A 25,724-nucleotide genomic window follows, 5' to 3' on the forward strand; every position below is an offset into this window, starting at 1 on the left:
CTGAAACATCTTGGGCCAGAGAGTAAAGAGAGTGCTCAAAAGGAAGGAAAGAGATATGTCAAAAGGACATAAAAGTCAGCCTAAAGAGACTTTTTACTGGCAAAAGCTGGGAGAATTAACTACATAAAAATGAATAGTAACAGTAATGGATTATAACCAATTAGATAAATAAGAATCTGTGAGTCCACCTTAAAAAGAAAGAAAAAAGAGAGAGGGAGAGAAAGGTCAAGAAAGAGAAAGAAAAAAAAAGAAAGGAAATGTAAAAAGGAACGAAGGAAAATTACTTATAGTAAAATGCCAACTAATGAATTTAGAAGAACTGATGAAGTTAGAAAATCACTATTTTGCAAACAACATGTGGATATCTAACCCAGGCAAGAATTGTCAATAGATGTGAAAACTATTCAGCGAAGTGTAATGATGAACAATATATTTACACTAGAGGCCCGGTGCATAAATTCATGCATGGGTGGAGTCTGGCTGGCACACCGCGATTGGACCAGGCTGGCCAGGGGGAGGGGCGTGGGTGGTTGGCCCACCAGCCCTGCCTCCTGGTCGAACTCCTGGTTGAACTCCTGGTTGAACTCCCAGTCGAGGGAATAATTTGCATATTAGCGTTTTATTATATAGGATGGTTTCAAAGTAATCCCTTTCACACACACAAATTGTTCACTAATCATAAAGGCAAAAACTCTACAGTGGAAATAATTGATAAACATCTTAACCAAGTGGTCAAAGTTAAGATTACCAGTAATGAGCAAATCAACATCACTGATGTTTTTTGATAACAATGTACTGAGAAGAACACAACATCATTTCTGGGATATTTCAGCCCAAAATATATAACCTGAATCTAATCATGAGGAAACAGACAAACCCAAATTGAGGAACATTCTACAAAATAACTTGTCTGTATGCATAAAAAATATCATTGTCTTAGGGTCAAAGAAAGGCTGAAGGACATAACAGATGAACAGTGACTAAAACAAACAAACAGCAAAACAACAACAAACAAAACAAAACCCAACAATTAACAATGTTTAATCCTGGATTAGGCCCTTTTCAAAATTGCTGTATCCCTTTCATTTTTTTTTAGCCCAATTGTCCCCATAATGTTCTTTTGATTTGATTTGATTTTTATTGATTTTCAGATAGGAAGGGAGAGAGAGAGAAATCAATAATGAGAATCATTGATTGGCTGCCTCCTGTACACCCCCTATTGGGGATTGAATCCACAACCAGAGCATGTGCCCTTGACCAGAATCGAACCTGGGACACTTCAGTCCACAGGCCAACACTCTATTCATTGATACAAACAAGCTAGAGCCCCATAATGTTCTTTATAGCAATATGGACTACATATTAGGTAATAGTTTTATGTTAATGTTAAACTTCCTGACTGATAATTATGCTGGGGTTACATAAAAGGAAGTCTGAATCCAGGGATAAGTTATGTCTGCAACTCACTCTCCAGTGGCTCAAAAGAAAGACAGATACGTAGATAGACAGACAGACAGACATAAAATCTATATATATAAAAACCTACTATACAAAGTGTTCCCTTGAGAGTTCTACCTGGAGACCGGGAGTTCGATTGCTCACTATGATGTGTGCTGACCACTGGGGGGCAGCCGGCAGCTGCTAGGGACCTTACCTGTGCTTGACTTTCATGCACTGGGCCTCTAATATAAAATAAAAAGCTCTGGGACACATATTCCAGAGACAACTAAAGAGTCCATTGCTCTTGTAAGAGAGCACTTTGAACTTCAATAAGAAAAATTGAACTTGCAGGCCATATTTCATTCAATCCACAAACTATAACAGGCACTATGTTAAATCTATCTAACTCTATGTATTTCTATATACCTAATTCCTTATATCTATCTATCTATCTATCTATCTATCTATCTATCTATCTATCTATCTAACCTTCTATCTATCTATCCATCCATTTATCAATCCATTTATCTTTCTGCTTCATTGCAGAATGGGACCACTAGAGCAAGATGGGATGTTGGTTATAAAATACATAGGAAGTTATATTTTAGGGTCACATCCACACATTTGGCCCTGCTATATACCAAATAGAAGCAAGCTTTTTAAAAGGACCAGCCAGGAGCCAGTATTTATCATATGGCCACTGGGCACCAGGCATTGAGATTCTCATTCTCCATCTCCAGCACAATACCTTTGGCTAATCTAGTGACCTGCTTTGAATTGACTATGAACCAATGTATAATTTCCCACAATTTAAATAATAGCTAAGGTGGGCTTTAGTCTGACCATGAAATAATTTGAGAGTGCCTCTGGCCAAAAGTATCTTCATAACTTCATGGAGCCTAAATTTCTATTAGCTCTATTTCTCTTAGTTCTGTTTCTCTACGTCAAAACATTGGGTACCTCATTAAAAACAGTGATTACTTGATTTAGATTTATGTTTGTTTTTCTAACTTTTAAGGACTGCAATCTGCCCATTTTTGTCTCCTGTGGCTTGGAGTCCTTCCTCCCTCCTACCTCTTTCCTCTCAAGATATAAGCATGCCCAGGTCCCTCCCATTCTGAAACACCGGGGCTCCCTCAACCCCCTCACCCTATGTGATTCCACCTCCCTCCCTTTACATCTACTATAAATGAGAGCTGCCTAAACTCATAGCCTCTGTTTATCTTCCATTTGCTCACCAACCTTGCTATCTGGCCATGGTCCCCATCATTCTGCAATCCCACTCCTGCTCTCTTTGTTTGGATACTTTTGCAGTTCTTATCTCACTTGATCTTTCAGAAGCTTTGGGGTTGTTGAGCACACCACCTTTCTTGAAATCTCTCTTCCACAGTTTCTAATCTGCTTTGCTCTCCGTTTGCATCCAACAGGTCTGTGCACACAGCTTGTCAGTCTTCTTATCAGGCTCCTCTTTCCCTGGCCAGCCTTTAAATGACAACTTTTTCTTATACACATCCTCCCTGGATAAAAATCATCCATTTCCATTATCACCTAGAATCAGAATGCACCCAACTCTATCTTTTTACACATTCTTGAGTCCCAGACTAAAATACTCGTTTATTCACTGTCAACCAGATATTTTCATGTGTATTTATTACGGGTTGAATTGTGTGTGTGTGTGTGTGTGTGTGTGTGTGTGTGTGTGTGTGTGTGTCCCAGCCCCCCCCCCCCCCACACACACACACAAGAGGTTGAAGTACTAACCCCACTGGTACTTGTGAATGTGACTTTATTTGGCAATAGTCTTTGAAGATGACCAAGTTAAGATGAGGTAATTAGGGTGAGCCATAATCCAATATGACTGTGTCCTTATAAAAAGGGGAAATTGGACACATAGTCGGGGACACACACGTATAGGGAGAACACCATGATCAAGGCAGAGATTTACAAGCCCCGGAGCGAGGCCTGGAACAAATCCTTCCCTCACAGTCCTCACAAGGCACAAACCCTGCAACATCTTTGTCACAGACTTCTGGTCTCCAGAACTGAGACAATCTTTCTTCCTTTCTTCCTTTCTTTCTTCCTTCCTTCCTTCCTTTCTTTCTTTCTTTCTTTCTTTCTTTCTTCCTTCCTTCCTTCCTTCCTTCCTTCCTTCCTTCCTTCCTTCCTTCCTTCCTTCCTTCCTTTCTTTCTTTCTTTCTTTCTTTCTTTCTTTCTTTCTTTTTAAATCTATTTTTATTGATTTCAGAGAGGAAGGGAGAGGGAGAGAGAGATGGAAACATGAATGATGAGAGAGAATCATTGATCTGCTGCTTCCTTCATGCCTCCCACTGGGGATCGATCTCGCAACCAGGGCATGTGCCTGATCGGGGATTGAACCGTGACCTCCCGGTTCACAGGTTGACACTCAACCACTGAGCCACTGCGGCTGGGCAAGACAATCAGTTTCTGTTTTTTAAACTCCCAGTTTGCAGTATTTCTTCTTACTTTTTCTTTTTTTCTAAATATATTTTATTGATTTTTTACAGAGAGGAAGGGAGAGGGAGAGGGATACAGAGTTAGAAACATCGATGAGAGAGAAACATCGATTAGCTGCCTCCTGCACGTCCCCTACTGGGGATGTGCCCGCAACCCAGGTACATGCCCTTGACCAGAATGAAACCTGGAACCCTTCAGTCCGCAGGCCGCCGCTCTATCCGCTGAGCCAAACCGGTCAGGGCTGCAGTATTTCTTATGGTGACCCCCGAAAACAGACAAAGGTGGTAATAACTAATTCCCATGTAGTGCTTTCCATGGGCTAAGAAACTTAAAGGATGTTCTATGCATTGACTAATTTAATTCTTGCTCTAATCTGTGAAGCAGACACTGTTTCCCCATTTCACAGCTGGGATGATTGAGGTGTGAGTGCAGGCAGTCCGGCTACCAGAGCCTGAGCCATAGCCTTGTTGCTGTCTCTTTTCCCACCAGACCAACCTGCCCAGGCAGCTCCGAGCAAAGCGGAGGTGAATCAGGACAAGGCACCCCTCAGGGTTCACAGTAAGGGGATCTGGACTCAGGTCCCATTAAAATGTCTTAATCTGCTACTATTACAGCCCGATTTGTGTTTTAGAAAGAACTCCACCGATGATGCGGACGTGAGATAGCAGTATTCAGAGAAAAGAGAGAGTTCCCGTCCAAGAAGAGGACATAAAGGCAGCATTAGTGGGGATGGACGGGAGGACAGATTCCAGACACACTCCAGACTTACAATCACTGTGATCTGGCGCGTGGCTCCTGGAGATGAGGAAGAGGGAGGAGTGAAGGACCACGCACCTGCTCCAGCTCTGGGAGGTGCGTGGCTGGGTCCCACTAGCCAGGATAGGTTTTGAGGGTGAATATTTGGACCTGAAGCTCAGGAAAGGGTTTGGGGTTGGTAAACAGAATTCAGAATCCTAAGCAGAGAACCGCTGTTCACATGGGATAAAGGGGTTCCTGGAAAGATTCCCTGGGGATTTGTTACCCCTTCTCTCACCTCTTCCCTCCCAGCTTCCTGAGGAGTTACTTTAGGGAGAGAAAAGGCCGCCCTACCGCCCAGCACCTGAGGCTTCCGCTTTGGGGGCATCTGGGGGTGCTCCTGATACACGGTGACTTAGGTGCCCCACTTTTTCCACGAGAGAAGAGAAGGGGGCTTATGGGCCCATCGGTGTGAAGGGAGACTCCTCTGGTGAACTCTGCTGATTCCCAGATGCTTAAGAAGAAAGACTATTTCTCCTCTGCGTAAGGGCGGGAGAGCCACCTCAAGATATGGAACCAGGGGTGCTCCCTCCATACCACGCTGGCTCCTCTGCCTTTGGGTTCATACCCAGGCCCCACATGAAAGCCTCTCAGGCCAGCAGCTCCGTTCCTCCCTCCAGGGACCTGCACAGAGGGCACGCCACCTTGCTCGGACCTTCCCCATGGCATGCCATTCCAAGGAGCCCTCAGGCTTCCACTGGACGGACCCTGATGCTCAGGTCTGACTTGTGTTGACTGGACCTTGATGCCCAGCGAGGCTTCCATGTCTGCGCCTTGATACTCAGCTCAGGCTTCCATTGCACCTGGATGCTCTGCTCGTCCAGGCACAGCGGGGCAGGGAGGAGGCTGGGCCCGTCTGATGAGCAGGAGGAGATGGGTGCTCCAGTTCTACTTCTGTCTTCACTCCAGCTAAGTCGGAGGGCCTGCTGGCTCCTCCGCTAAGGGACTAAGTCACTGCATTTCACAAACACTGTACCTTTATGGAAGAAAGACTGTTTCTTCTATGAGCAGCATTCTGTCCTCACACCGAGGAAACAAGGGGGCCCTATTATCACACCAAGAAGGACTGAGCTTTTTTGCTGCTCAGTCTGGGGACCTGCACCAGCTTTGCTCTGTTTTTACATTTCACTGAGCTGTAATCCATATACAGGAGAGTGCTCAGCGCACTCTTATGCAGCTTGAAGAACAATCACAAAGTGAACGTAGTTGTGAAACCATCATCCTGCTTGAGAAGTTGAACATGACCCCTGTGCTCCCTCCCAATCGCTCAGATTAGATTTTAAAAATGAAACTGAATTATCTTATTTTTTATGAGCCAGCCCTGAAAAATTTAAAAGACATAACAAAAAGAACAGGCAAATGCAAAGTAATAGAAAAGCAGCCACAGCGAAATTGAAGGCCCAAAGAAGACATAGCAGGAAATAGATGCCACCTTTGGATAGTTGGCGGCGGGCTTGGGAAGAGGACTGTTCCCAGAGTACCCACAGTAGCATGCGGTGGCTGGCAACTGCAGGACTGTCCTTAAAGTTTCAAAAGGGTGGGGAAGGGAGCATTACCAGGCTCCGGGGGAGAGAGTCAGTGGAAAAGGTCTTCATGAGTAGAGCCAACCTGAGGCAAAGCCAGAGGAAAGGAACTGGGAATAAAGGTGGGGCCTCCTCCCTCCAATCTGCTAGGCCCTCCACGCTCTGAGGCAGTCCCCAAGCCAGGGTTCATGGGCCTGAGGAGGCCATCCATGGTGAGCCAGCCTTCCAGGGCTGTGAGCAGGGGACAGGGATCTGGAGGGACCCATGTCCATCTGGGCATCAGCGGGGCAAAGGGATGTGTTGCAGTGTTAAAAGGAATAGTCCCCTTAAAAAGGCAGACATCGCCATGGCTGGTGTGACTCGGTTGAGTGTGGAAAAGTTGTTGGTTCCATTCCAAGTTAGGGCACATGCCCAGGTTTTGGGTGCATACAGAAGGCAACCAATAGATGTTTCCCTCTCACATCAATGCTTCTCTCTCTCTAAAAAATATCAATATAAAAATATTTTTTTAAAAAGATGAACAGTCAGTGTACCAAACCACATATATAAGGCAAAAACTAAAACAAAATAAATACAAGGAAAATCTGTTAAAATCCCAGTCCCAGAGAAAAGCTATAAAACCCCTCTCTCAGAAACTGACCAGTTAAGAAGGAAAGTAATAAGCAGACATTCAGGACTCAAATAATAATTAATATGTGTGCGTGTACATGTGTGTGTGTGTTATATGATTTTTCCTTATGACAATAACAATTTCCCCGAAATTCATCATGTCCTTGATACTAAATAAGTTTTTCATAAATTGCAAAAAACAGTTCTTAGAGAACATACTAATCTGGAAATTGATAATATCTACTTGGAAATTTGAAAAGTGCTTTTAAAAATGATTCCCAGATCAAAAGGCAAATAACTTATAGGTAACTAGTTACATAGAAATTAATAAAATGAGTATCTTTTATCTTAAAGCCTTTATAATGAAGTTAAAGACATAGTAAGAAAAAATGTTATAGCTTTACCTGTAACTACTTTCATGATTGAGCAAGAAAGTCTGAAATAAGTTAAATGTTCAATATAAGAAACCATAAAAAGAACAAGCAAAAGAGAATGATAGAGAGTGGGCTAGAAATGGCGCCTTACTTGATTGCTGGTGCGTGCGTTGGCCCCTGGCGGGGAGCTGGAGCAAGAGCAGCTTCCACGCAAGCTGCAAGCTGCGGGCAGAGCTTGAGGCCACGTTGGAGAAGCACAAGGGTGGTGACCGCCCAGTGGTCCCGCACGCCCGGCTTCCTCCCGCCTGATCTGGGATCTGCACCAATACCCGCGAGAAAGGGATGCCACACTTCATGAGCTCCTAGACCTAGAAGGCAGTGAAATCTACCTCCCAGAGGTGGGGAGGCCTCCTAGGAACGCAGAGCTCGCTGCCCGCCTGGAGAAAATGAAGATACAGCTGGCCAATGACGAACATAAGCGGATCACCACAATGTCACCTGTCAGGACTCAAGGCATGGTGGGATTCTGAGTGACCTGGGCAAGGAGGTGAGGTCAGTGAAGGCCCTGGTCATCACCATCTTCTACTTCATTGTCACGGTGGCAGCTGCCTTTGTCTGCACTTACCTGGGAAGCCAGTCTATCTTCACAGAAATGGCCTCGCGGAAACTGGCTGCGGTGATGGTCGCCTCTGTGGTGGGTCTGGCTGAGCTGGATGTCATGGTGCGGGTGATGGAAGGCGAGTTGGGAGAGATACAACTGGTGCTTCATCATCAAAGTCTGGAGACGGTTTGGAGGGTCCCCAGGCTCCCAGCTGCCGATCACTGACTCGCAGTCAATCCACCAGATTCTTTGCGCTCAGGTCTGGTGAGTCAGGGCCACGCCAAGGCTACCTGCTATTTCTGTGGGCAGCCTCATCCTCTGTCAATTGCCAGAGGGGGCAGTAGAGGAGACTCCGACAACTGAGCAGAGCCGGTCTGTGGGGACCTTCTCCTGATCCTGATGCCTGTGTGCCTTCTCCAGTCCAGTCCAGGCACTGCTGGGGCTGAGGTTTTCCATCGGGAGTGAATAGAATCCAGGCCCAAGGCTACACATCCGTCGTCATCCTTGTGGCACACATCCGGGATGCTGGCCTGTAACTTCATGCTGAAGCCTCCGAAAAGCAGAAAGGATTCCCTTTCTCCAGGTGACGGGGGAAGAGCTGATCGGAGGACATAAAACAAGAAGCAGAGGAAGGTGGGTCTGTACAGAATGGCGGAGCTGGAAGGTAGGCCGCCATCTTTCTAGAATCTTAGTTTCTATCTTCATTTTCTTCCTTCTGCCTTTTTTAGGTTTTCTATGTGCTTCTGCCTGTCTCTACCACCCACCAGTCCTTCTGAAACTTCCCATCTTCTCATCACCTTTTGCTCTGTCTCCAAAGATGAAAACAATTCAGGTCGCAAAACTGTGCTCCTGCTTTTTTTTTTTTTTTTTTTTTTTTTTTATTGCTTAAAGTATTACAAAGGGTATTACATATGTATCCATTTTATCCCCCCGCCCTAGACAGTCCCCTAGCCTCCCCTATCACCCCGTGTCTTATGTCCATTGGTTATGCTTATATGCATGCATACAAGTCCTTTAGTTGATCTCTTACCCCCCTACCTCCTGCCCCCCAACCCTCCCCGGCCTTCCCGCTGCAGTTTGACAATCTGTTTGAGGCAGCTCTGCCTCTGTATCTATTATTGTTCAAAAGTTTATAATGGTCTCTATTGTCCATGAATGAGTGAGATCATGTGGTATTTTTCCTTTATTGACTGGCTTATTTCACTTAGCATAATGCTCTCCAGTTCCATCCATGACGTTGCAAATGGTAAGAGTTCCTTCCTTTTTACAGCAGCATAGTATTCCATCGTGTAGATGTACCACAGTTTTCTAATCCATTCATCTACTGATGGGCACTTAGGCTGTTTCCAGATCTTAGCTATGGTGAATTGTGCTGCTATGAACATAGGGGTGCATATATCCTTTCTGATTGGTGTTTCTGGTTTCCTGGGATATATTCCTAGAAGTGGGATCACAGGGTCAAATGGGAGTTCCATTTTCAGTTTTTTAAGGAAACTCCATACTGTTTTCCATAGTGGCTGCACCAGTCTGTGCTCCTGCTTTTAATTGCAAAATCCCTTGTACTTGTTTGTGTGGGGGGAGAGTATGCCTACTGTGAGATGGGCTCAACTAGTAAAGGGAGGGACAGGGACGATTTTCAGATTTAACTACATATATGAATATGAATAAACAGACACATGAATATGTGTACATAACAGATACATTATGAATATATGTGAGCCTAATATTGCATGCTTTCTGTAGGGCTCTTAAACACATTTGGGTGAGTGTGAAAAATAGTATGTAAATGCTCACGGTTGACTAATTGTTTTACAATAGTTGCCTTTGGTCTTTACAACAGTCCTGGAGGTTGGAAAAGGAAATGGTCTTAGGCCCTTTTCCAGACGACAACACTGAGGCCGAGAGAGATCCAATGATCTCTTCCTCTGGTAAATGGAGCCAAAGACTCCTAGACGGATCTGAAGTCTCTGTGTAATGTGGAACTTCCAGAACTTAGGTTAGTGGTGTGATGATAGCATCTGTATAAAGCACAATAAGTATTTATTGTATTCAGTGTACTTTTATTTCAAATCTGTGAAAACACAAAAGCCGGGGGGAAGAGGAGAGCGGGGAGGGCATGTGCTGAGGGATAGGGGAGTCCATGGGGAGGTCAATGGGGGGAAAAGGAGACAGATGTACTACTATTTGTAATACTTTAAACAATAAAAAAATATTTCTTTAAAAAAATTAATAAACACATACAAAGAAAGAGAATGATAAAATTAAAAGTGATATGATTAATAAACTTGAACTAATAAACAATACCAAAAGCTGGTTATTTTAAAGATAAATTTAGGAAAAACAAGCTACTGGCAAGCCTGGCGTTAGGAGAAGTGATGGGGAATACAGACAATCAAATTTTGGAATGCACTCCCACCGGGGGAGCGCCACTCAGCCGGAAGCCAGGCTCACAGGCTGGCGAGCGCAGCAGCGGTGGCGGGAGCCTCTCCCACCTCTTTGGCAGCGCTAAGCCGTCAGTTGGACATCCCCTGAGAGCTCTTGGACTGCGAGAGGGGGCAGGCCGGGCTGAGGGACCCACCCCCCAATTCACAAGTTTCATGCACCAGGCCTCTAGTTTTGTTAATAAATTAGAACAAATAAATGAAATTAATGACTTTGTAGGTAAATTCACCCACAAAGTGAGGGTAAGTCTGAATAGACCCATAACCACAGAATCCTGTGAATTACAGACTTACCGCTAAAAAAAGTAAAAAGTTGCCAAAGCCAGATGATTTTTCAAGTGATTTTACCAAATACCCAGGGAACACATAAATCCCATTTACACAGACTGTCCTACAGAACAGAGAGAAATATAAACAATCAATCATTTCATAAAACCGCCATAGAAAACCTAATAAAGATACCCCTCCCCACGTGCACACAGCTACAGACATTCTTTTCTTATGAGTACAGACACAAACATGCCAAGTAAAACATTAGCACACCGTACCCAGCTATATATTAAAAACATACACTGTGGTGAAGTAGGTTTATTCTAAGAACAAGGGGGGGCTTACTCATTAAGAGAGCCATCAACACAGCTCATCCATCCAACATACCAAAGAGGAAAGCCGTGTGACTGTATCACTATAGGACCAAAATGCACCTGATGAAGGTCAGCAGATTTCCTAATCACAACTTGATGTAAATAGAACGTACAGAATAGAATGAAAAGCATTTTCCAGGAGCCAACAACAAATATGATCCTAAATGATGACATACTGAAGGCATTTAAGGCAGAAATCATTTAGAAATGCCCCATATGTTACATTGCTTCAGACACTGCAGAGCAATTAAGCAAAAGAATGGTGTATATAAATATTGCCAAAGAAAAGCCAAATGAGCATTAGTTTTATTTATTTTTTTTGAATGGCTAAAATTTAACTTTATTTTTTACAGCTTTATTGAAGGGTTGTTTTTTTTTGCTTTTATTAGCTATATTGAGGTATAATTGGTATAGAAAAACAATGTATAAAGACATAATTAATGTATACAATTTGGTGCGTTTGGACATGTATATATATATACTTGTGTTACCATGACTGCAATCAAGGGAATAAACATATCTGTCATCTCAAAAAGTTTCCTTGTGTTTCTTTGTTGTTGTTTTTTGTGATAATAACTTTTTTTTAAAATACATATTTATTGTGATAATAACTTTTTAAGAATATATTTTTATTGATTTCAGAGAGTAAGGGAGAGGGAGAGATAGAAACATCAATGGTGAGAGAGAATCATTGATCGGCTGCCTCCTGCACGCCCCCTACTGGCATGTGCCCTTGACCGGAATGGAACCCAGGAACCTTCATTCTACAGGCCAACGCTCTAGCCACTGAGCCAAACCTGCCAGGGCTGTGGTAATAACCCTTAACATGAGAGCTACTTTCTCAACACATTTTAAGTGCACAATACCTTGTTGTTAACTGTAGGCACTATGTTGTGAAGCAGGTCTCTGGGAATTGCTTCTCTTGTGTAACTGTAACTGTATACCCATTGAACAATACTCCCTATGATCCTGCTCCTCCATCCCCTGGGAATTCTATTGTCTGTTTCCATATGTTTGACTCTTAGATGCCTCATAAAGAGAAACAACATGCAGTATTTATCCGTCGGTGACTGGCTTATTTCCTTAGCATAACCTCCTTCAGGTCCATCTTTATTGTCGCAACGGTAGGATTGCCTCCTTTTGTAAGGCTGAGTAAGATTTCTTTGTATCTATCTAGCACGTTTTAATCCATTCATTTGTGGGGTTTTCTTTGTTTTTTTAAAATATATTTTTATTGATTTCACAGAGGAAGGGATAGAGAGAGATAGAAACATCAATGATGAGAGAGAATCATCGATGGGCTGCCTCCTGCACGCCCCCTACTGGGGATCGTGCCTGCAACCCAGGCATGTGCCCTTGACCGGAATCAAACCCGTGACCCTTCACTCCACAGGCCGATACTCTATCCACTGAGCCAAACCAGCTAGGGCTATCCATTCATTTGTTGATGAACATTTGGCTTTTGTGAGTAATGCTGAAATGAATATGGAGTGCAGATATCTTTTTGAAATCAATTTCATGTTCTTTGAATAATGCAGAAATAGAATTGCTGAATCATAGGTAGTTTTAGTTTTAATTTTTTTGTAGGACCTCCATACTGTTTTTTTATAGAGCCTGCATCAATTTATATTCCTGTCAACAGTGTACAGGGATCCAATTTATCTACATTCTTGCCAATACTTACCCTTTTTTAAAAAAAAATTATAGTCATTCTAATGGTGGGAAGTGATATCTCTTTGGAGTTTTGATTTACATTTCCCTGATGATTAGTGAAAAAAGTTGAGTATCTTTTCATGTACCTGTTGTCCATTTGTATGTCTTCTTTGGAGAAATGTCTACTCAGGCCATTTGCCCATTAAAAAATTTTTTTCTATTGAGTTGTAGGAATTCCTTCCATATTTTGAAAATTAACCCCTTATCAGACACATGGTTTGAAAATATTTTCTTGCATTTTGTAGATTGCCTTTCACATACCTGATCCCACATTATCTGATCTTTTCATTTTGATAAAATCTAGCAGCACTAGTGACAGTTCTTGCTTTTGAAAAATTTTGCGTGTCTTTATTCATTATGCAGACTGATCAATTGAGTTGTCTTACTGCTTTAAGGATGCACTCCTGAATTTGGCAGAAACATATTCTGTCACAGTCCATAAACAAGTTTCAGAGAAAAATTTTCCATTCTTTACAAGGTACAGAAATAAAAAGCAGGGTAGGAGGCCTGGCCACTGTGGCTCAGTGGTTGAACATTGACCTATGAACCAGGGAGTCACGGTTGGATTCCTGGTCAGGGTGCATGCCCCAGTTGCAGGCTCAGTTCCCAATGGGGGACATGCAGGAGACAGTCGCTCAATGATTCTCTCTCATCATTGATGTTTCTATTTCTCTCTCCCTCTCCCTTCCCCTTCCTGTCTGAAATAAATAAAAATATTTAAGAAAATAAGTAAAAGAAAAGCAGGGGTAGGAGGAATAGAGCTGATGACTTCCTATATGACAATATATGTAACTTCAGCAAATCTGATGGTTCCATTTTAATTGCATTTTAAATTCTCTTTTAGTGTGTTTTAACTTCTTTTACATAGGCTGTCTCTTTCAAGGTGAAATGAATTACCCCTTCCCAGTTTCAAAAATAGCCACTAATACTTTAAATATCATCATTTCAAATTTTAAGATCCACACACAGTCAAGGACCCAACTTGATCAAAGTTGGTTTCCAAGATTCACAGCTAAAGTAATTTGAATGAAATGATGATATTAAAGGCAAACTGATCATGGGGGGGGGGGGCATTTGGGATAAATCTGACAATGCAGTTTCCCCAAGGCTTTCTGGGTAGCATCGTTAATCATGAGAGCGACACCCCAGCTGGTGGGTCTTGTCCTTGACTCTGTACTCCTGAAGGCAAAATTACTTCTAGCTCCATCTGGTCTCAGACTTCCTATGCAATGCTAATTTCCTGGTCCCCCTCTCTCCATGTCAGTTTTCAGCATCTTTTTAAAAAGGATATCCTTTATGACTTGGCTATATACTTTTTCCAATCAGACAGATGAGCCCTTATGTGTTTGGAGAGGATTGAGGAAATCTTAGCCTCTTTTTAAGATGGGCCTGTGTGGCTCAGTGATTGAGTGTCGACCTATGTACCAGGAGGTCATGGTTTAATTCCTGATCAAGGCACATGCCTGGGTTGTGGGCTCGATCCCCAGTGTGAGGTGTGCAGGAGGAAGCCAATCAATGATTCTCTCTCATTACTGATGTTTCTATCTCTCCTTCTCCCTTCTCCTCTCTGAAATCAATAAAAACATATCTTGAAAAAAGACAAATATTTGTGATGTACACATTACCTATGTCACTCGATTTTCAATAGCAAAACCAAACAGGTGCATGGTTGGATACTCTGTCTACAGGTCTAAGAAAGGAAGAAGTAGTTGTCTCTCTCTTTGAGAACCTACAAGCACAAAATTAGCTTTTGCTTACCTCAGCTTTCTACTATTTTCACCCAAATTACCTCCCCCACCTCTGTGCCTACCCCCACAAAAACATTTTTTAAAAATGAGTGTGCCAGAATTTAAATGCGGCCTTTCTTTTGGAGATGAGAAGAACCAGAGTTTGACACCCCAATATATGCTTTGGGGCAGGGGCAGGGTGGAGATAGATTATTTTAAGCTGGTTACTGAGCACTGAGATCCAATTTAAAATATCTACACTAATAAAAGAGAACCGTGCAAATTGGTGTCACTCCATTATGCCCACCAGCCAATCAGGATGAATATGCAAATCAACCCAACAAAGATGGCAGTTAATTTGCATATGTAGGTGCGTAGTGAAGACTGAAGGCTCTGGCTGGCGTGAAGGCTGAAGACTGAAGACGACTGAAGACTGAAGAGGCTTGGCTTCTCCGCTGCAGCCGGACCAAAGGCCTGGGTTCCAGGTGCCGGAGGAAAACTGGTGCTGGCAGCCAGGGGAAGGAAGGCCTATTGCGTGAATCTCTTCGTGCAATGGGCCTCTAGTATATATATTTTTTTTATTGATTTCAGAGAGGAAAGGAGAGGGAGAGATAGATACACCAATGATGAGAGCGAATCATTGATCGGCTGCCTCCCGCACACCCCCTACTGGGGATCAAGCCTGCAACCAGGGCATGATCCCTCACCAGAAATCGAAAAGGACCCCCTAGTTCATAGGTCGATGCTCAACCACTGAGCCACACAGGCTGGCCAGGCTAAGCTGGTATATTTTTAAGAAAGAAAAGAAAAGAAACTTTGACCTTCCTCCTAATTGCCTAAAAGAATTCAGAGAGGACCTGCTCCAGGAAGGGAGCTATCATCATAGATAAGCACAGTTCAACATGCACTAATGTGGTTGACAGGGAGGATCCTGGCCAGGCCCATTGGATCAAATCCTGGCTGTGACCCGTTGTTTCAAGATGGCCCAGCAAACATTTATTTACCAAACTTTTGCTTTTCCATCTCCATTTGGATTGTCTTCTTGTCCTTTGAAGTCCCCTACTCCCCACTTTCTCCTACACTCAAGGTGGCATTTAAGCCTCCACAGCCTGACCTGTCCTCGGGTCTCATATTCTTATGGTGCCCCTCCCCCCCCCCCCGCCCCATATATACATAATAAATTTGGTCACTTTTCTCCTGCTACTCTGTCTCGTGTTAATTTGATTATTAGTCCAGCTAGAGGAATTTACAAGGAAGGAGGGAAATTATTTTTTTCCTCCCCACAGGAGATAATACCGAATATGGAATAAAAGCCACACACTGGAGGATATAAATAGCTTCATTATGTATGCAGTAAATCGGATTATCCGCCCTCCTTCCCTTTCTGAGGCAGAGCACATGCCCATCCCTCTATGAGGATCCAGGTCGTACCAAAGAAGTATAATAAAATGGGGCTTTTAAAAAAAAAGGGAGAGAGCAGCCACAGAGACTCGCTGGCACAACACAGTGGAGGTGATTTCCTGGTTCTGCAGACATTTCATTACAATGGGAAGCATGTCTTTCTTCTTCCCCTCTCATGCAAGGCCTTGAAACACTTGAAGCTTTCTTCTTAGGGAGGAACAACAGTGTGGCCTGAGCCCCAGTCAGGGACGGAGGAGGCCAGGCAAGGACCCTTGGGGAAGGGGGACAGGGGAGAGGGCCCTCTCCTCCCGCCTGGCATCTCAGCAGCAGGACGGCGCTGGTCTCCTGGTGTGGGAGGCCTTGGGGCACCACCTACACCCAACAAGTAGGGCGGGACTCTTAACTTGATGGGATTTGGGCTGGTTTTGCAACAATGGGGTCGTTATCAGAGTCAGTAGGACAGAAGGTAGGGGTGACCTAGAGAATGCCAGAGCCAGGGTTTGTGCTGGGCTTCCTCAAGGGATGTGTCTGAACCAGGCTTTCTTTCCTTCTCCCGCTTGCATCCTAACAGGGGCCCACCATTTCCATGTATCCCACAGTGTGTGCGTGTGTGTGTGTGTGTGTGTGTGCGTGTGTGAGCGTGAGTGTGTGTGTGCGTGTGTGAGTGTGTGAGTGTGTGTGTGCGCGTGTGTGTGAGTGTGTGTGAATGTGTGTGTGTGAGTGTGTGTGTGTGTCTGCTGTGTGAGTGTGCGTGTGTGAGTGTGAGTGTGTGTGTGCGTGTGTGTGTGCGTGAGTGTGTGCGTGTGTGTGAGTGTGTGTGTGAATGTGTGTGTGAGTGTGTCTGCTGTGTGAGTGTGTGTGTGTGTGTTTGTGTGAGTGCTGTGTGTGTGTGTGAGAGTGAGTGTGAGTCTGTGTGTGCTGTGTGATGTGAGTGTGTGTGTGTGAGTGCTGTGTGTGTGTGTGTGTGAGTGCTGTGTGTGTGTGAGTGCTGTGTGTGTGTGAGTGCTGTGAGTGTGTGTGCTGTGTGATGTGAGTGTGTGTGTGTGAGTGCTGTGTGTGTGCTGTGTGTGTGTGCTGTGTGTGTGAGTGCTGTGTGTGTGCTGTGTGATGTGAGTGTGTGTGAGTGCTGTGTGTGTGTCTGTGTGTGTGTGTGTGTGAGTGCGTGTGTGTGAGAGTGTGTGTGTGTGTGAGTGCTGTGTGTGTGTGTGTGAGTGCTGTGTGAGTGTGTGTGTGTGTGAGTGCTGTGTGTGTGTGAGTGCTGTGAGTGTGTGTGCTGTGTGATGTGAGTGTGTGTGTGTGAGTGCTGTGTGTGTGCTGTGTGTGTGTGTGCTGTGTGTGTGAGTGCTGTGTGTGTGCTGTGTGATGTGAGTGTGTGTGAGTGCTGTGTGTGTGTGTCTGTGTGTGTGTGTGTGAGTGTGTGTGTGTGAGTGTGTGTGTGTGCTGTGTGTGTGCTGTGTGATGTGAGTGTGTGTGAGTGCTGTGTGTGTGTGTCTGTGTGTGTGTGTGTGAGTGCGTGTGTGTGAGTGTGTGTGTGTGTGAGTGCTGTGTGTGTGTGTGTGTGTGTGTGAGCGCTGTGCGTGAGTGCTGTGTGTGTGAGTGCTGTGTATGTGTGTGTGTGATTGTGTCTGTGAGTGTGTGTATGAGTGTGTGTGTGAGTACGTGAGTGTGTGAGAGTGTGTGTGTGTGAGTGCTGTATGAGTGTGTGTGAGTGCTGTGTGTGTGTGTATGTGTGTGAGTGTGTGTGTGTGTGTGAGTGCTGTATGAGTGTGTGTGAGTGCTGTGTGTGTGAGAGTATGTGTGTGCTGTGTGTGTGTGAGTGTGTGTGTGAGTACGTGTGTGTGTGAGTGTGTGTGTGTGAGTGCTGTATGAGTGTGTGTGAGTGCTGTGTGTGTGTGTATGTGTGCTGTGTGTGTGTGTGAGTACGTGTGTGTGTGCTGTGTGTGTGTGAGTGTGTGTGCTGTGTGTGTGTGAGAGTACGTGTGTGTATGTGTGTGCTGTGTGTGTGTGAGTACGTGTGTGTGTATGTGTGTGCTGTGTGTGTGTGTGAGTGCTGTATGAGTGTGTGTGAGTGCTGTGTGTGTGAGTACGTGTGTGTGTGTATGTGTGTGCTGTGTGTGTGTGAGTACGTGTGTGTGTGTGAGTGCTGTATGAGTGTGTGTGAGTGCTGTGTGTGTGTGTGTGTGTGTGTGTGAGTGCTGTATGAGTGTGTATGAGTGCTGTGTGTGTGTGTGAGAGTATGTGTGTGCTGTGTGTGAGTGCGTGTGAGTGTGTGAGAGTATGAGTGTGTGTGTGTGTGTGTGAGCACACTGACATCTAGATTTGTTTTTGTATCTAACTATGTTGAAAAATCCGAGTTGACACAGTTGCCTCCCAGCCCAGTCAGCACCCTGGGGTTGTTTTGACTTTTCCATTCTGATCTGAACGCTCTGCTTTTTAAATGGGGCCCCTGTGCTACGACCCCCTCACTCGGTGTCCCAGCAGAAAGATAAATCACTTATGTCAAAATGGATGCCGCTCAGTTCACCTTCAATAGAAATTGTTTGGATCAAATAAAGTCTGAACGGCATTTGTTAAAACTGACCTCCTGCTTTCTTCGCAGGAAAGGGGGAGTTTCCGGCTGCTGGGTGGCCTGTCAGCGGTTCCTGGGACCCCGCCGCGCAGGCCTGGTGCTGCTTCACTGCAGACCCTGCGTTGCTGGGCGCACGGCTCTCATCTCAGAGGCGACTTCTAACGGTGTAAAGAAGGTGGAAGTTTGGCAACGTTCCAAGTTATGATGCTGAGTAATTCAGGTTCTCTTTTCACAATTAAAACAGAAACAAATAATATTGGAACCCAAATCACCCCGCTTGGGGAGTCCCGGTTGGCTGAGTGACCTGGGCCATCCCCAGTGCCGTCCCCAGTCACACTGTCCCAGTGGCTTACTGATTCTGTCACTGGGCTGCCCTAACGTCCACCGGTGCCCTCTCATTCCACACCCGTTTGCTTCACAGGGTGGAGAGCGATTGGGAATTACTTACAAGGAAGAGCTCATTCTTCCTCACTGCAACCCTGTGAGTGTGGGGTAGGCACTGTTATAGACCCCACTTCACAGATGTGGAAATGGAGGCACAGAGAGGGCTACATATTTTGCCCGGGTTGCACAGCACGAAGTAGGAGCAGCATTTGAACCCAGGCAGTCTAGTCCCCAAGTCAAGTCCTGCACCCGCTCTCCACCGTACCCCTCATCCCAGAGCTAACCCCTCCTAGCTGTGTGTGTGCACATCGCACGTACATCCATCCATAGATACAGAGCTTGGGAGTTGTCTCTTTTTCCTTTTAAAATGCATGTGGGGTTAGAGCTGCCCTGGAGGTGTCTGCCTGTCGGGACTTGGAGACTGGCCTGCATTTCTTTCCTCTCATATCCTGTGGCATCGAAACAAGTTTGATCATTCCCCACTGATGACATTTAAGTTGCTTCCAAAGTTTTGTAACAACATACAATATCGCCACAGCCACCGTCATTTTATGTTTTGTGAATATTTCTGCAGAACGTTGTTCCTGGAGGCCGACTGTGCTCGGAGGCTCTGAACATTTTCATGGGTGACGTGCTGTTCTTGAAGCAATAAAACTTTGCAGTCCCCCTCAACTGCCAGAGTGTCCACCTTCCACACCTGCCAATGCCATATGTTAGCAAACTCCTACACGCGTATCTAACAATTGTTTTTAATCCTCACCCGAGGAGTGGGAATATATTTTTCCATTGATTTTCAGAGAGAGTAGAAAGGGGGGTGGGGGGAGGCGTTGCTGTAGAAGACCGAAGAAACCCAAGCGACACTTAGAGAAATGGAGTTACACAGCTTTATTACGCCGGCGGGCTCAGAGGAGTTGCCTCCAGTGTTTGAGCAAACCAATATGGTGGAAGCCCTTCTTTTATCCCCTTTGGTTTCTTTGTCCCCCAAATATGGATGGGGACTTCCGGACCTTTCGTGGGCTTTTTGCAAAGCCCCGTGGGTTGGGACGGGGGTCTTGAGATCAGGTCTAAGGGCCTGGCCTGGCGCCAGCGCTGATAACCCCCTCCGGGGTTATGCACTGTTCATGGTTTATGGCCCCTGTAAAATGTGAGCATTTAGGTAGCAGGTCTTGCAAGACCAGACTGTGGAGAAAGGAGCAGTGACTTAATTATGGGTCATCAAGAATGTCCATTAGGTAACTGCACAGATTCAGATCGCTAGCCCCCAAACATCAGGGTTACATTGGAATTAGCCTGTTAGCCTTAGTGTGAGAGAGACACATTGAGTGGTTGCCTCCCACACTCGCCCCCACTAGGGGCGGGGATCAAACCTGCAACCCAGGTAAGTGCCCCTGACCGGGAATCCAACCTGTGACCTGCTGTGCACAGGCCGATGCTCTAAGCACTCATATAGCTAACAATTTTTACACTTGATCTTAGCCAAAAGGCCAAGAAGCAATTTAGCTAACATTTTTAAAAAATATGTTTTTATTGATTCTTAGAGAGAGAAGAGGGAAGGAGAAAGATAGTATCACCGATAATGAGAGAGAAACATTGAGTGGCTGCCTCCTGCACACCCACCCTGGGGATTGAGCCTGAAACCTAGGCATGTGCTCTGAATCAAACCAGCAACTCCTTGGTGCATGGGCCGATGCTCAACCACTGAGCCACACTAGCAGGGCTGCAAATGAAAGGGGGCAGAAATAGAATGTTGGGGAACCAGCTAGTATCGTAAGAACTATTAATCATGCTCTATGAGCCATGATTGTTTTATTCTGATTAAAGAAGGTGTTGTAACGTATCCCGCGAATCACAGAAGGACGCCTTAAGAAGTCGAATTAAAGAGTCACATTTATTGCAATCCGGGACTATGAGGGGTCATTCCCAAATCTCACAGTGATAAGATGGTGGCAAAGCCAGATTTATATAGGCAAAGATCACAAAGGTATTGATTACATCTCAAGGTTTGGAATGAGGAACCTGGTTTGCAAAAAAGCAGTTTACAGAAGCAGAATTAAGCATGTTAATTACAGTTTTGGGTCCGGGGTCACTGAATTGACAGAAACACCTTATCTAGAGCCCTCAGGTCTTGAGACCACTGGGTTGCCAGGAACTCATTATCTAGAGCCATGGAGGTAATTTAGAGTAATTGTGCTGTCCTGGTCTTGGGACCACTGAGTCAACTGGAACGCATTATCTGTGGCCACTAAAACAATTTAGGACAATTGTGCTGCCCTGTTTCCCAGGTACAGAAGAATGTGCTTTCTAAAATCAGTAAGATAACTATCAATGGGATAGTCATTCAATCGAATGGGATGTTGTATACAATTCAGAAAATCAAAATAACCTTTCTATTGTTAAGCCAAACAGCAGGGTTAGAGTTAACATACAGTTTCTACCTGAAGTGTGGTTGCTACCATACTTCAAAGGCACTTCTACCCTGGCTGGAGCTGACCTGGAGATGCAGCCCTTCCTCCCTCTTTGGAGCTGCCTATTGACCAGGAAAGATTAACAAAGATTTGTTACAGAAACCAGAATCCCAGCCCTTTGAAGATCCCCAACCCTTTTTGCATCCCTCCAGGCCTTTGCAGACCTCCAGCCTGCTTACCTGTTAATTGCTCACCTTTGGCTATTTCCCCATGTAACCCGGCCCTTGCACATCACTAAGCCAGCGGTTCTCAACCTGTGGGTCGCGACCCCTTTGGCATCCAACGACCCTTTCACAGGGGTCGCCTAAGACCATCCTGCATATCAGATATTCACATGACGATTCATCACAGTAGCAACATTACAGTTATGAAGTAGCAACGAAAATAATTTTATGGTTGGGTCACAGCATGAGGAACTGTATCTAAAGGGCCAGAAGGTTGAGGACCACTGCTCTAAGCCCTTTGGAGACCCCTAGTCCTTTTGCATATCTTTAAACTGCCCTTTTGCCTGCTTTTCCTTTGTAGTTCTACCTAGATAAGCAGCTGGTTTAGGGGGGGCTGCAGAGCAGATTTTTGTGGATAACCTGCTGCTCTCCCATAGTGCCGACAATATTGGAATGAACGCTCATATATAATTCAACCCTGTCTCTGCTTAATTCGATCGAGTAGTGACGGGCAGCACCGACCCATTGTTTGTCCGGTTATGAAAGGACAGAACAGGACTGATAGCTGTGTCCTCTTCCAAGAAAAAGCCGCAGAATGTATCAGTTACTCAGCCTGCCCTTATCTCGGCCAATGGGAAAGCGGGGGAAACTAGCCCAAGGCCAAATGTATGCTGCCCCCACCCCTCCTTTGTGTAACCAGACCCTAGCTGCACCCTGCCCTTGCATCACTAGCCCCCAGCCCTCACTCAACCATTGGGAATCGGCCAAATCAGTGGTCAGAGCGTGCCCCCCCTCCACCCCAAACCCTATAAATTCTTTATTCTCTTGGAACTCCGGGCTCTCTCGCACCCTATCGCTGCCTTGGTAGGGGGTGCAGAGGGACCCAGCCCCGGGCTTGAATACTCTATGCTTTTGCATCGGACTCGGTGCTCCCTGGTGATGTCCTTTGGGGATCTTGAAATCTGGGCATAACAGTTACACTAACAATTTCCTTTTTTGGGGATACAATTTTAAATTTAATTTTACTTGAATTTCACAAAAGTAAAAGAAAGAGAAGTTGATGGAATTGCCGAATTCATATAAATATTTCCTCTAGACAAGAGATACTTCCCCTAAAATATTCCTTCAAGATTATAAAAAAAAAAAGTAAAAGAAACTGCGAGAACATTAGAGGTTGCAGTCATTATGATTTTTTCCAAGGACCTATTTCCCTTTTTGTTTGTATAGACTGACTTTTGCTGTGAAAGATGAGTTCATTGGCCCAGCCACACTGGCATGAACATGCGGTTCAGAAAATATTGAGCCCATCTGTACCAGTTAGTAAATATCAGCCACTGACTCTCCCCAGGGCTCTCCCCTCTCCCATCTGCCCCTTCTCACGGCCAGGACCAACCCCAATCCCCATCTCCCGGGACCCAGAGCTACAGGGGAAAGGGGACTCTGGTCCGGAGCCTTCCAAGCAGCTTAGTTTCCATCTGTTTTATATAATGGCCTCAGGTAAGGCTTTGTTTGCAGAAAATATTCAGTGTGAAAGCCCCTGCTCAAGGTCAGCCCTCAGGCCCTTGAAGTTTGCACAGTCCAGGATTTCTGAGAATGGAGGCCTTTCTCCCAAACACACTAGCTCAGTGGTTCTCAACCTTCCTAATGCTGTGACCCTTTAATACAGTTCTTCATGTTGTGGTGACCCCCAATTTCACTGTTACAAATTGAACATAATTAAAGCATAGTGATTAATCACAAAAACAATATGTAATTATATATGTGTTTTCCGATGGTCTTAGGCGACCCCGGTGAAAGGGTCGTTCGACCCCCAAAGTGGTCGCGACCCACAGGTTGAGAACCGCTGCAGCTCCTTATGAAGTCAAGTGCACGTCTGCATCCTGGTGTAATTACCTTGCATCCAAACGGGCAACAGACACAGGCCTGTGGGTATGGAGAGGCCCCTGAGCCGGCTCCACATCGGAGGAGGCAGAAGGTGCTGGAGCCCAGGCTCAAGCGGAGGCGGCAGGAAGGGAGTGGGCTTTGCTCCGTGCCAGCCCCGGGCCGGTGCTCATGGTGCGGATCCTCTCCAGTCCTATGAGAGGTGTTTCCTTGCTCCCTTCCCTCCGCCCTCCTTCCCTTCCCTTCCCTCCGGGTTTACTGAGCACCTGTCTGTGCCAGGGGCTGGCTACAAAGGCATGGCTCGCACCCCGAGACCTCGCCGCCCTGTGAGAGCATCAGCCAGAGAACGGCTGTGCCTGGGGTGGGCGCAGGATGCAGCGGGAGCCCAAGCAACTCAGGGAAGGTGCTCCAGTGGAGTAAAGCCGAGCTGGGATTTGAAGGACGAGGAAGGGCATCCCAGTAGAGGGAACGGCATGTGCATAGGCAGGGAGGCAAGAAACAGCCCTCCTGTGGGAGGGCGATGGAGCCCAGGTCCAGGAAATCTGCTGGGTGAGGTTGGGGTCTCTGCCTCCTTGACCTCCTTTGCTCCCGGCTGCCTGGCCAGGAAGAGACCCCCCTCCCCACCTGCACAAAAGGAGGCTTTGAAGCTGAAGAGAGGGAGTGCGGAAGGAGTGGCCAGCTGGTGTGTATTTTTGGATTGCTTCTCAGAAATCTCCTCTTCCTCCCACACCACGGCAGCCGGGCAGCAGCTGGGGGAGCTGCCGGTGAGCAGGGCTGAGTTGAGGGGGAGAGGGGCTGGGGGTAGGGACCTCTGCTCCTTCTCCCTCAGCCTCAGTTTTGGCATCTAGAATATGGGCACAACAACCTAGTTGCTGGCTCCTGACAGCCCAGGTGCTCCAGGAAGCAGAGGCCCAGGCTGGACTCCTTAGGGGGAAGGCCTGGGAGGTAAGCGTGGGCCTGCGGGTCCCCACCTCTCCCTAATCAGCACCCCGCCTCACCACCCTTCCCTCCCCCAGCCTTCCAGGGACTGCACAGGCCGCTCTGGGCCTCTTGCTTAGACTCTGGATGAGCCACTGCTCTCCTGTCTCCTTTTCAATCCCAGCTGTCACAGTCCCAGCAGGCAAGAGATGGCGCACTCAAACGATTTTCTGGAAGGACTTTGGCAAAGGGACTGTTGACAGGTGTGAGAGCAGGGGCAGAGAGCCAACCAGGGAGGTGGCACCCGGAAACAGACCATCACAGGTCTCAAGGGCGTGGGCCACGTGATCAACTGGAAGTGGGCATGTGAACAAGGGATGCGGCCCGGAGCCTCCAGAAGCTGAAGAGGCAGGAAGGACTCCCCGGAGCCCTGGGCGGGAGCACAGCCCCAGACACCCCGGTTTCAGATTCTGGCCCCAGAACGGCGAGAGCACAGGTTCCTGTTTGTTTAGGCCAGTCTGGAGTCATGGGAGCAGCGGCCCCAGGAAATAGACCCCTCCATTTGGGGCTTTGACTGGGTTCTGGGGATAGCAGAGCCCTGTGCCCCGGCAAGGGAGACCCCTTAGACTGCTCACTCCCCTAGGGGCTCCTCAAATTTGTGCATGCACCGAGTGACCAGGTGAAGTGCACAGGCCCACCCACCCTAGTTCCGCTTTCCAGATGTCTTATAATCTTTCCTACTTTTTACTTCCCCCTGAGTAACAGGGTCCACAACATGGGGTCCCACACCTCAAATTCTTCTCCCCGAGGGTCAGTTCTGTGTTCATCTGGGGCATGCAAATGTTGGCAATTTTTACAGAACCCACTTAAAATAACTTTTTAGAACAGTTTTACATTTACAGAAACATTGCAAAGATGGCAGTAAGTTCCCATAAACACTGCTATTATTAGCATCTGACATTAATATGGTGCATCTGCTACAACGAAGGAACCAATATTGATACGTGTTGTAACAAAGCTCCACGCTTTAATCAGATTTCCTTAATTTTTAGCTAATGTCTGTTTTCTGTTCTCGGTCGCACGTACATTAGATGCCTCCCTGGGCTCTGGGCTGCGGACTGACAACCTCAGCGACCCCATTCCCATGAGTGCATCTGCTGGTGCTTGGTGACCTGGCACTCCCTCCTGTTGGCCCAATGATGTCATCACTCTTTGTGTCCCTAAACCACAAAATCTGAACACTGAAAAGTCCCCTAGCAAGCATGGCAGCTGCCGGACTTACACAGGTGACTGGGGTAGAAAACGTTTACCGTGGATGAGGACAAAATACACTCCCATGCGCTTGTTGGTCTCCGTGACATCCCTCTGCCTCTGCTGGGAGCGCAGACCCAGCCTTCAGCGCTGATGCCGATACCAGTCCCTCCTGATCAAGACGATGAAGTTGTGTGCTGCTCAGGCGGCTGTTCTTTCTCCTTCCCGTTTTCTTCTTCCTGTTGCTGCTCTTGGCTGGAGCTTCAGGTGATGGCCACACACCTACCGCCCTGCCCCAGGCCCCCCCACTCGCGCCCCCCCCCCCCCGCCCCCAGCAATCATTACTTCG

The 25,724-nt window shown here is 46.2% G+C and overlaps 1 protein-coding gene and 1 pseudogene across 1 annotated transcript in view; one reads left to right on the forward strand and one right to left on the reverse strand.

Annotated features, from left to right (window-relative positions):
- The window catches only part of CARS2 (cysteinyl-tRNA synthetase 2, mitochondrial), a 134,827-nt gene extending 112,245 nt beyond the window's left edge, over positions 1–22,582 (reverse strand). Inside the window, exon 1 of the mRNA XM_059685124.1 lies at positions 22,578–22,582. The gene's annotated coding sequence lies outside the window, so the exon portion shown is untranslated. The remainder of the gene's footprint in view (positions 1–22,577) is intronic.
- LOC132226419 (transmembrane protein 199-like) lies at positions 7,356–8,309 on the forward strand (annotated as a pseudogene).
- Positions 22,583–25,724: the final 3,142 nt, after the last annotated feature.

Source organism: Myotis daubentonii, chromosome 2 (genome assembly GCF_963259705.1).
Source record: "Myotis daubentonii chromosome 2, mMyoDau2.1, whole genome shotgun sequence".
NCBI classification, from domain to species: Eukaryota; Metazoa; Chordata; class Mammalia; order Chiroptera; family Vespertilionidae; genus Myotis; species Myotis daubentonii.